Raw genomic sequence first — 11,691 nt, 5'->3', positions numbered from 1 at the left:
CAATATATTAATTGAACGTGTAGGATTATGCGCCATATTGAATAATCTTGAGATCCTTGACATCTTCGGGAACAACTTCAATGACACTGATATTGGATCTGCGCTTAGTGGACTTTCTTCCCTCAAGAGTTTAAATTTAGGAATGTGTGAACTTACTATGAGATCAATTCATAGTATGTGTTTCTTTGCATATTAATTATTAATCTTATTTCTTTCTCCGTTTTTGTTTGAAAAACATATGGACCACCAATCATGTAGATATATCAAAACTGAGGTCTTTGGAGATCCTTCACTTATCTTCAAACAATTTAGGCAAGAATATATTTTCATCCCTAAATGGTCTTCCACGTCTCAAATCTCTTGACTTAAGTTCCAACAACTTGAACGGATCACTTGATATTAGTGGTGAGTACTGATATTTCGATTATATATTTCAAACTCATATCTTTTGTTTGATATACTCTGTATTACATGTGATCATCATGGCAATGTCGTTAGAAAATCATATACAATATTCTTGCATCAATTGTTGATATGATTAGACAAACAAAAGATAAATTTTGATTGATCATAAGTGCAATTTTTTTCTTTTAAAAAAAATAATATTAGATATGAGTTTGGAAGGAGTATTTTAATACTTCTGATTTATACGTTGATATTATAATTAATCAGTCCGTTATTTACATCTTGCAGGATTGTCAAATATAACCAGCTTGAAGATTCTCGATTTTAGTTTTAATGAATTAGTCGATTTAATTGTTCATGAAAGTATTTAAGCATTTAATTTTAGATATTGCATAGTTAGTTAGTTACAGCTCTATTACTCTTTGAATTTAATGTGTATTGGCAGCCAGGGGGTTTGGATCCCCCAATGACTGTACCATGCTGCGAAATCTTGTCCATTAAAAATTAATTAAGTGGGAGTATTTAATATATAAATATGGGGGAGAGAGAGATAACAAAAACTGGAGAGACTCCACTGGAGAGGATCTTTTCCCCGCAGCCAGGTGCATTTAACAAATAAAAATAGTTGCATGTATTCAACTTACATTTAGTTGTGTTCTACTTTTTAATGATATCTATTTATTTCCTTGTGTAAATAAGTTGAGATATATTGTCGTTGTCAAATTTTGTCTGATTAATACAAATGATGAGTTCTTAGTCAAACATACTTACATTTTTCAGGGTCAAAAAAACTAAACAGATTGGATATTCTTGCATTAGATTCGAATATGATAAACGGAAGCAACCTACAAGAGTCGTTAAGAGCTTTCCAATCTATTAGGAATCTTACTATGCAACAAAACAAATTTAAAGGGACAATTCCTGCTGACGGTAATATTGCATCTTATCTAATTTATTTGCTTAATTATTTCAGTATACTAACAACGGGAACTGTCGTTACACATTCATCCAATTACATCCTTTTTTTTTACAAAATAAAAGATATTCATTCATTTAAATTGATAGAGTACATGAATATAATGCAAATTCGCTAAAAACAAAAAAGATGAATCTGTGAACAGACTCACAACATCCATGTTAATAGCATATAACAGCAAAGTACAAATGCCTACACATTTGACTATATTTAAATCTTCAGAATAAACATGTCTCCAGATCTGCAACGTGGATGACGCCAAAGTCATTGATTGAATATGCACTGGATTGAAGTTGATCTGACAATCTGAACCGATCAAATACCTAAGAGAAACAAGAAAAACAAACAACGTCGCACAAAGACGACGAACAAACCAACGTCACACGAAGACGACGAAATTACAAAATAAAAAACGAAATAGATGTGAAAATCACTTATTTCAATAAAAGAAAAAGAGAAAAACGAGTTAGAGGAGTGATTTTGGGTCAAAAATTGACCCTAATTCACCCTTCTTTGGTGGATGAAGAAGAAACTAGGGTTTTGGTGACGGCTCATAAGAGAGAAAAAGGGAAAAGAGAAAACGTTTTTTCATATATTACATCCCTAAAAAAAAAAAAATCATCCAAATACATAACGCTATAATATTGCTACTTTAGTCTATTAGTTTATGAAACATCAGAAAAATAATGATATTGTAATGTGATCCAATGAGGAAATTAACTTTATACCAATGGTTCATACAAATCAAATCATTACTTTATCACGTAGAAAAATTAAACATATAATTATTTTAAAGTAATAAATCTAGCATAAACAAATTGACTCGTAATACATTACTTTTTGTTGACCAATTTTTCCTTACAATTTTCGGACAGAGGGAGTATAACAGAAAAAACTTATCGGATTTGACTGAGGCGTGCAAAATGCACTTGACTTAAGAGTATTTCGCCACCTCGGATATGTTACCCGATGTGCTAGGTCTCATAACTAATACTTTTCCGGATACAACAGTCACTTTATGCTAGCAATGCAAGTGAATTAGCAGGAACCACTTTTTAAATACTCATAGGAACGTATAATTTCTTTATAATTTACTCTCATAAAATGTACACGTATTGTATATTTTTTATTTTTTTGGCTTTCGCATCGGTTTCCAACCAACCAAAGGTGGACGACTAATTCGGCTCGTGCGTAGATGCATGCTCACTGGCTAAGCGTTGTTTCCCCTGGGAATCGAACTCGGTATTCCCCGGATACGTCCTTGGAAGAAGCTCCCTGCCACTGGAGCCCAAACAATTTGGTTTATAGGTATTGTATATTTGTAATAGCTTCCAAACTAGAGTTCCAATGTAACTCTCTACACTTAGAAGTGCCCTATATCCTCTTATATACATAAATATACGTACAGTAGCCTCAATTTAATGGTAATTGAAATCGAAATTATAGTAGAATTATTCCTAGCTTTCAACGGTTATATAGCAGGTAAATAGGAGCACATACATTTGATCAGGTAAATTGCAACTGTTGAGAATTTGGACTCAAATCGAAACTTCACATCAATGAAATTTAGATTCGTGGAGCAGGTATCAATGGCAACCAACAACCAAATGTAACCACAAGCAACAACAACAATATAGACCTAGTCTATAAACCAAGTGCATAGCAAAACCACAATCCAACCAAAGAATAAACAAGATAAAGAGAGTATAAGAAAAGATAACAACACCAAGAAATGTTCACCTAGTTCGGTCCAACTTGACCTACTTTGGGGGAGAAATGGATCTCTCCAATCCACTGTCAATGAGTTCTTACAAAGAGATAGAAATGAGTTACAAGAAATTAGCTTTAACAAGCTCACAAAGAACAACCATAATTTCTACCCATTTTCCCAATCTCACCAATGAACAAGACACTCAATGATTTTCACTAACCAAGGTGTTTACAATTGTTTCCCAACTCTAGAATCTAACCCCAAAAGGATAACCAACCCTTAGCCTTTGATTTCACTAAGGATCTTCTCTTTTGGTTTCACAGGACTCACCCAAGTTGCTCACAAATGACTCTTCACTCATGTGTTTCCCATCCCCATGAATCTTCCCCAAAAGGCACCAACCCTTTTCCCAAGAGCCACCTCTTTTGGTTCTCCTAGATTCACATCTTGAAGCTTTGAATCTCACCCAAAGACCCTCAACCTTTAGTATCTAAAACCCTAAAAGTTTCTTCCATTGGTTTCCATGAGTTTCACCAAGCTTACCCAAGAAATGGGTCATGGAGTGCTTAAATAGTGTTTCAGATCTGTCAAAATCGTGTCACACCTGTGAAAATCGTGCCACGCCTTAAGCGTACGACCCAAGGTACGACAACCTTATCCAGAAATTGCGTCACGCCTATACAAAATCACGCCACGATTTGCCTTCAGCAGAAACCATCCATTCTGCCAGCAAAATCGCACCACGCCTCCCAAAATTGCGCCACGATTTTCAGCTTTCACAACATCACAATTGAGTCATTTCTGAACAGCAACCATAAGTACATTTTTTTTTAAGAAGCAACCATAAGTACATGAATCAGTGGCCGCAACAAAATCAACTAACACCAAGGCTATGATAGAACAATTGTGGAGTGCTTCACCGACAACGATCTGAAACCCATAAATATATTTTTCATTTATGCATAAAAATACGGGACATATATTCATCACTAATAACATAAAAAACACAGGACACATATTTGTCATTATTGCGGCAAAAAAGTGCACATATTTATAAATTCACGGGATAAATAATTTTCGTCGATAAATAAAAAAATAATAAAACAATTTGAGATTGAACAATAATAGTGTATCACCCATGCATTGTGTGGTGGTTTTCCTTTGAAGGAAAACCTTTATTATTTTATACACAGTCATTTTTTTTATCACATCTATCATATCATTTTTTTTTAAGTAACAACTATCATATACAAAATAGAGTTAACTTAATCTTTTGTAGTTATGTACATGTAATTTGATTTTTTTTTTGTTTGTATTCCTTCTATTGTTTTAGTTAAAACAAATGTGACATGTTTACTGTTCATCGACAACTTTGATCGTCTTCGTTAAATTCTATGCATGTAAAACTGTATATAAGGACAAACTATAAAAATGGTATATTTATAGCATCTAAAAATTTAGTTTAAACAATATTTTGCATTTAATCTCTTAATATACTATCTTATTTAAATTATATTAACTATGAGATCAAAATTTTATCTAAATAAATTTTTAAAACATCGTTTTTTTATGGACACCATTATTTTTTTTACTCAGCAAAAAATATAATATATTTTAGAAACTCAAAACGAAAAAGAGCCTAGCACCCGTGCATTGAACGGGTTAACACACTAGTGTAACTCTCTACACTTAGAAGTGCCCCATACCCTCTTATATACATACACATATGTACAGTAGCCTCAATTTAATGGGAATTGAAACCGAAATTATAGTAGAATTATTCCTAGGTTTCAACGGTTACATAGCATGTAAATTGGAGCACATACATTTGACCGAGTAAATTGCAACCATAAGTACATGAAGTTGGAATAGAAATAGAAACGTGCATGCCACTTGGTCAAAAGATAAACTAACTAATTATAATATTTAATAAAATTAATAAGACTTTAAAATAAATAATTAACCAAGTAAGAATTCCAACATATCATTTGTAATTCTACGTCCATGTCTCTTTTTATGTGTAGGTTTTCGTGGTTTAATTAACTTGGAACACTTGGAATTGGACTACAGCTCTAACCTACAAAATGAATTTTTCAAAAGTATTGGAGACTTGCCTTCCTTAAAAGTTTTGTCTGCGTCTTTTTGTGGTATAAACGGTACCCTTTCAATTGGAGGTAATTGTTTTATCATTTTAGTTATGGTTAATTATGTTTTTGGTCCCTAAAAAATTGCGACCTTCTAAGTTTAATCCTTACTTAATTTTAATAGCATTTTTAATCCCTACAAAAAATTTCTGCACTCAATATTAGTCCTTACTCAATCCAAATTTGTTTAATTTATGCTTAAACTCTTAAGCTTTTCAACAATTTTTTACAGGCGTGTTAAGAACGTTATTAAAAGGTCCTCCGAAAAAATATCGCAAAAATTTGATTTCTACGTCCATATTTTTGTTACTTATATCTTAAACTTTTGTAGTTTTAAAAAATTCATATTTAATTTATTTCATGTTAAAAAATTATAGATTTTAGTAAATGAACCTTTCATAGTGTTCTAAACTTGTATAAAAAGAATCGTTAAAAAATTTAAGAGTTTAAGGATAATTAAACAAAATTTATTTTAGCAGGGACTAAAATTATAAGTAAATTTTTTTTGTAGGGATTAAAAAAACTATTTAAATTAAGTAAGGACTAAACTTAGAAGGTCGCAATTTTATAGGGACCAAAAACATATTTAACCATTTTAGTTATTTGAACAACTTTTATAGTATACATCGGAACAAAATAGTTTTTTTTTTCTTCCTTTTAGATTTTTTGAAATGTATTTTTATTGATATGCTCCATATAAAACAAAGTTTTGTAAACATTTCATTTTTCAGATTGGTATAAGCTTAAGAAGTTGGAAGAGTTAGATCTATCCAACAATGAATTTGCCGGGCAACTCCCCTCATCTTTTGTCAACATGACTTCCCTTCGGACTTTGACGCTTACTAATAATCATTTTATTGGTAATATTGGTCCTACCCTTGCAAGTCTTACTTCACTTGAATATCTAAATTTTGAAGGAAACCAATTCGAATTCCCTATTTCATTCACACCATTTTTCAATCATTCAAATCTTAAGTTCATCTATGGTAATGGGAACAAAGTCATCCTTGATTCATACTCAACTACGAAAACATGGATTCCCAAATTTCAATTGCAAGTGCTTCAATTGTCTTCGATAACTAAAGCCAATTCCATTCCACTTCCAAAATTTCTTCTTTACCAATACAATTTGACTCATGTGGATTTCACTGGTTGTAAACTAAGAGGAGAGTTCCCAAATTGGTTATTACAAAACAACACAAAAATGGAAGATCTTATTCTTGCGAATTGTTCCTTTATAGGTGAATTCCTGCTTCCGCCCCGTTCTTATCTCAGCATGGTAACAATTGATGTATCTAACAATGCAATAACAGGCCAAATGTGGAGCAACAATATCAGTTCAATTTTTCCAAAATTGATTCATCTAAACGTGTCTATAAATAAAATCCATGGTTCTATTCCTTATGAGCTAGGTCGCTTAAGCTTTTTAGATACATTGGATCTGTCTGATAATCATTTGTCTGGAGAAATACCACATAACATATCTGGAGATGGGAGTCGACTCTCATTCTTGAGCTTTTCGAACAATCAGCTTCATGGACCTATACCCTTTACGTTGTCAATGTTCAGTTATTTGTGGTGCATGTTGTTGGATGGTAATAGTCTTTCTGGTACCATACCTGGTAACTTTTTCAACTCATCTTACATCCGAAATTTGGACTTAAGTGATAATAATTTCATTGGGGAAATTCCAAGGAAAATGGAAAATAGTGTAATGTTGTTTGAGCTTTCAATGTCGAATAATCATTTTAAAGGATCTATTCCATCAGAGTTGGCAGAACTTACAAGTCTTATTTTTCTAGATCTTTCACAAAACAATTTGGTAGGTTGTGTTCCTTCTTTTCTAAGTTCTTATCTCACCTCTATCCATTTGGGCAACAACAAATTAAGTTGTTTGTCCAAAAACATGTTCAGAGAAAGGTCTTCCTTAGTGACATTAGACCTTAGCAACAATGAAATAACAAATGGATTTCATGATTTAATACATGACCTTCATTATACAGGATTGGAGATCCTCCTTTTGAAAGGTAATCGCTTTAATGGGAATATACCAAAGTAATTATGCAACCTAACAGATTTAAATATACTAGACCTTTCATATAACAATTTTGTTGGGGAAATACCTAGTTGCTTAGGTAAAATGCCTTTTGAGAATAAGGATCCAGAAGGAACAAGGGAACAATTCAATGAATTTAATTCATCCAGGGACGATCCATTATCCAGAATGAGTACATATGTATTCCGTAGATTTAGGAAAGAGAAAGCAAACTTTACTTCAAAAAAAAGATCAGAAACTTATATAACAAGTATCCTTGTTTATATGTCCGGAATTGACTTGTCTCACAATAAACTGAATGGGAGTATTCCAGCTCAGCTTGGAAACTTGACAAAAATTCTAGCATTGAACTTGTCTAACAATTATTTCACCGGGGAAATTCCAGCAACATTCTCTGATTTGGTACAGATAGAGAGTTTAGACCTTTCTTTCAACATGTTGAGTGGCCAAATTCCTCCTCAGTTAGATGGATTGACCTCCCTTGAAGTGTTCAACGTGGCACACAACAATTTATCCGGTGCAACACCTGAAAGGAAAGGACAATTTATTACATTTGATGAAAGCAGCTATGAAGGTAATCAATTTCTCTGTGGGCCTCCACTGCCAAAAAGTTGCAATCCAGGTGGACAAACACCAGCTACGTTACCAGATGGCTTGAACAAGGACGGAGATGATCATAGTTGGGTGGACATGTATGTTTTCCGTGTGAGCTTTGTTGTGGCATACACATCAATATTGTTGGTAATTCCAATTGTTCTGTACATCAATCCTTATTGGAGGCAAGCATGGTTTTACTATATAGGATTGTTGTGTATGAATTGCTACTACTTCATCGTGGACAACTTGTACAAGTTTTTTTAATAGTGGAAATGTATTACATGTGAGGTTGTATGTCATGAATATCTATTTTGTTTATGCTATATCTAATTCAATAAAGAAGTTACTTTGGTTTAGTGTATGAAAATGATTTAAAGTTTTACTGTCAACTCCATTTAAAATAGTTTAAGTGTGAAAACTGGAAAGAGTTTAGCCAATTGCATATGGTATATAGTATCTGCATCAACAAGGAGAGTTATTTACTCTATTGATTTGAAGTGTGATCAATTCCTCTCTTGTTATGATTTTGTTTGTTTGCCGTCTCATCTTAATTGAACCACAAGAAATATTTTATGGCGATTTATGCACTGAATGCATTGTAATTTTTCCTAGTTTTTGCGATTTTTGTGCTTTTTCCCTGGTTTCAATCTCTCATGTGGAAGTTTTTGGCGATTTTTGTGCTTTTGCTATTTATTCTAAATAATATTTTAAATGCAATTCCTCTAGATCTTAACTGAGATGATCAGTGAGCAGCGTTGCCTAGAGTTTTGGTTCCATACTTGGTAAAAACTGATGAAGTGCAATTTCTTAGTTTTTTTCAATGGAATTTATATCTTAGTGATTACTGGTTAATGTTTAAACCGTTTTTCCTGAACATTATTAGCTTCTCTAGCCAACTTCACACCTAATCCCTCTTTCCTTCTTTAGGCTAATTTTGTTCTAAACCCACCAAATGAATATATAACCTTATCAAAAACTCCATGTCATATGAAATGTCTGGTCATTTGATCAGTATCATTGTAAATACTTGCAAGCAACCAACTCAGTGGCATAGAATAAGTAAGGATAAATTAAGCACTAAAATTACTAATTATCTGATATATCTTACTGCTGTCGGTTATATATGGAAAACTAATTATGGAGAAACGGAAAATATACTGTTCAGGAATTCAAAACTAATTATCTTATATATCTTAGAGGTGAACTCAGTCAAAGGGGTCTTTGAGACAAATGACAACTTGAGAATATCAATTACCTGCAACAATTTAAAAAAATGGAAATATTTTATGAGAAAAAAATAATCAAATGACGAAATTAATGATATACATGACGAGAGTTATATAAAGAGAGGATGACTCTTTCTTGCTGATATCAACAGTTAGTTAGTGACTTCAAGTTTGTGAAGTAAATATACAATTGTTCCAGAAATGATAAATCAGATTCTGGCGGTGGGGATAATACTGCTATCCGTTACTTTCTCAGAGCTGCACTTTTGTTTCCTAAATAAGCTCAAACGGTTCTCACTTTTCATTCTAGTACATTTTAAAAATCTGAAAGACGAAATACAGCAACGGTAATGTGTCGTCTATATTCTATTTGAGCTTCTTGAAATAAGCTTCCACAGAGTTTCTTGGCTGCAGCAGCATTTCTTTGCAGGTATGTGACCATTGATATTGTTCATCAAGTTCGGACACACTTTGATTCAGTGAGCTTATGCTGCCAAATTTCACTGCTTCAATATTTGAGTCCTCGGCCACTAGTCTAGCAATAGTCCCTAGAGGCACAGATTTAACTTTGTCACTTTGTATTAACTTGTGCATAATTTTGTTGACACAGATTTACAAACCAATTTTAGACGGATTATAAATAGTTTTCACAAGATATAACTGATTTTTGGACGGGTTACCCCATAAATCCGGTGCTGCCCCCATAAGGTTGTAGTAGCTTTCTTGTCTTTGATGATTTGTTTTGAGCATGTTTTGCACCTTTTGATATGAGAAGTACTGTTACACCCTAATTTTGGACCTAAAAATACTTGTTCAATTCTTCTTTTCTTGCATTATAAGTCATTTGATATGTCTCCGGTCAATTACATCTTTCTCTGCATTTTATTTCAATGTTATTTGCAAAATTCATGTAAAAGGGTATTTTAGTCATTTCGTGCATTCAACTCATTTTTGAAAATTGTTTGAGTCTTTTAATTTGGTTTGCATAAGTCCTTGTTTCAATCTCATGTCAAAATTCATTTCAAAAAATATCAGTTGAGCCATTTTTTAGTCAGTTTAGCCCCTAGGGGCATTTTAGTCATTTCCTGTGTTAAAACTTCTTTCAGTCTTTTAAAAATTTGGATGAGTCCTTTCAAATAGTTTGAATAAGTCTTCATTTCATTCTATGTCAAAATCCAGTTCAAAAATTGCATTTGAAGTCATTTTGAGTCAGTTTTGCCCCTAGGGGCATTTTAGTCTTTTCATGTGTTAAAGCCCTGTTTAAAATTCTAAAAATTGTTTCTGAGTCTCTTATTTTGCTTGTATGAATTCTTGCTTTAATCCCTTGTTAAAAAATCATTTTAAAATTGCATTTGAGTCGTTTTTAGTCGTTTTAGTCCCTAGGGGCGTTTTGGTCATTTCACATAAAATCTCTTGTCTGCTTCGTTGTTTTTAATCGTCTCGCTTTATGTTATTTTTCAATTTACTTTTTTAATTCAATTTTTAGTTTAATTTTCATTTTAGTCCTCGTACTTTTGTTATTTGCATTTTAATCCCTTTTTAAGTCAAAGTCAAGGTTTGTTACAAGTCAAGTGCCACATGTCCCACTCCCATTGGTCCAAGCATTTCCACATCACCTATAAATAGGTCAAAGTTGGTCAAGGTTCACACAATTAACCATTTTCACAAAAACTCCACAAAAATCACAAAATTCATAATTTATTTTCTCTCCATTTTCCCTCTCTTCTAACAACTTTCTCTCTCCTCTAACTAACTTCCACCATAGCCAAAAGCTTCAACAACCTCCATAACCACCACATCTCCACCATAACCACCTTCAACCACCACCCTAACCAACCTAAACCACCACAAACCACCACCATTTTCACTACTCAACTTCCATAACCACTAGTATTCATCACCAACATTCATCCATTCAAACAATTCCAACACAATTTCATACGAGTGCACTCTCATGTTGCTGATTTTTTGATCGAATCTGCTTCCAACAAGCGATTTCTAAACCGCAACCACGTCAATTCGATATCAACAAACGATCCTTGCTCAAATCTGTTCCAATCTTCAACAACAAAGCTTGGATTCGAACTTGAAGGATGGAGGAAGCTTAAACCGAATCAAAGGCTACGGAAGCAAAGAGGATCGAAAGAAACTCACGCCTGATCCAGGGAGAGGAATTCGGATTCGTGAAAACGTGAAGAAAGAGCGTCCAGATCGAAAGGTAAAGAGCAAGCAGAAACGAATCTGTTACAAGTCCGATTGAAACGCGAATTGGACTTACGACGGCGGTGACGAACTCGGAACTGTCACGTTTCTTCTATCTCCGCTGTATCACTCTCTTTGAACGTTGCAACGTGGTGAAATTGATCGATTCCCTCCGTGAAATTGCGACGGTGAATCTTTTGGTTGAACGTACCATCATACGGTGACATCGAACCAGCCTGAATCTTGAAAATGGAAAGGAAAACCGTGAACGAATCCGGAGCGAAATTACAATCAGAGATGGTGTCGTTTTCAGGAATCAAGTTTCTGCCCAGGAATCACGTTCAAGCTCCATATTATTGAACCTTTCTTCAACT

General features: G+C 33.5%; 1 pseudogene across 1 annotated transcript; it reads left to right on the top strand.

Moving 5' to 3' along the window:
- The first annotated feature begins 61 nt into the window (after positions 1-61).
- On the top strand, positions 62-8,245 carry LOC146907858 (cuscuta receptor 1-like; annotated as a pseudogene). The gene is made up of 4 exons (XR_015018390.1): positions 62-173; positions 259-405; positions 5,117-5,266; positions 5,968-8,245. The product of XR_015018390.1 is annotated as a cuscuta receptor 1-like (transcript).
- Positions 8,246-11,691: the final 3,446 nt, after the last annotated feature.

The sequence above is a fragment of the Medicago sativa genome, chromosome 7 (assembly GCF_051527215.1).
Source record: "Medicago sativa cultivar Bolivia chromosome 7, Bolivia_mono, whole genome shotgun sequence".
Classification (NCBI taxonomy): Eukaryota; Viridiplantae; Streptophyta; class Magnoliopsida; order Fabales; family Fabaceae; genus Medicago; species Medicago sativa.
The sequence above is the reverse complement of the archived record's forward strand: the minus strand, read 5'-3'. Positions and strand labels throughout refer to the sequence as shown.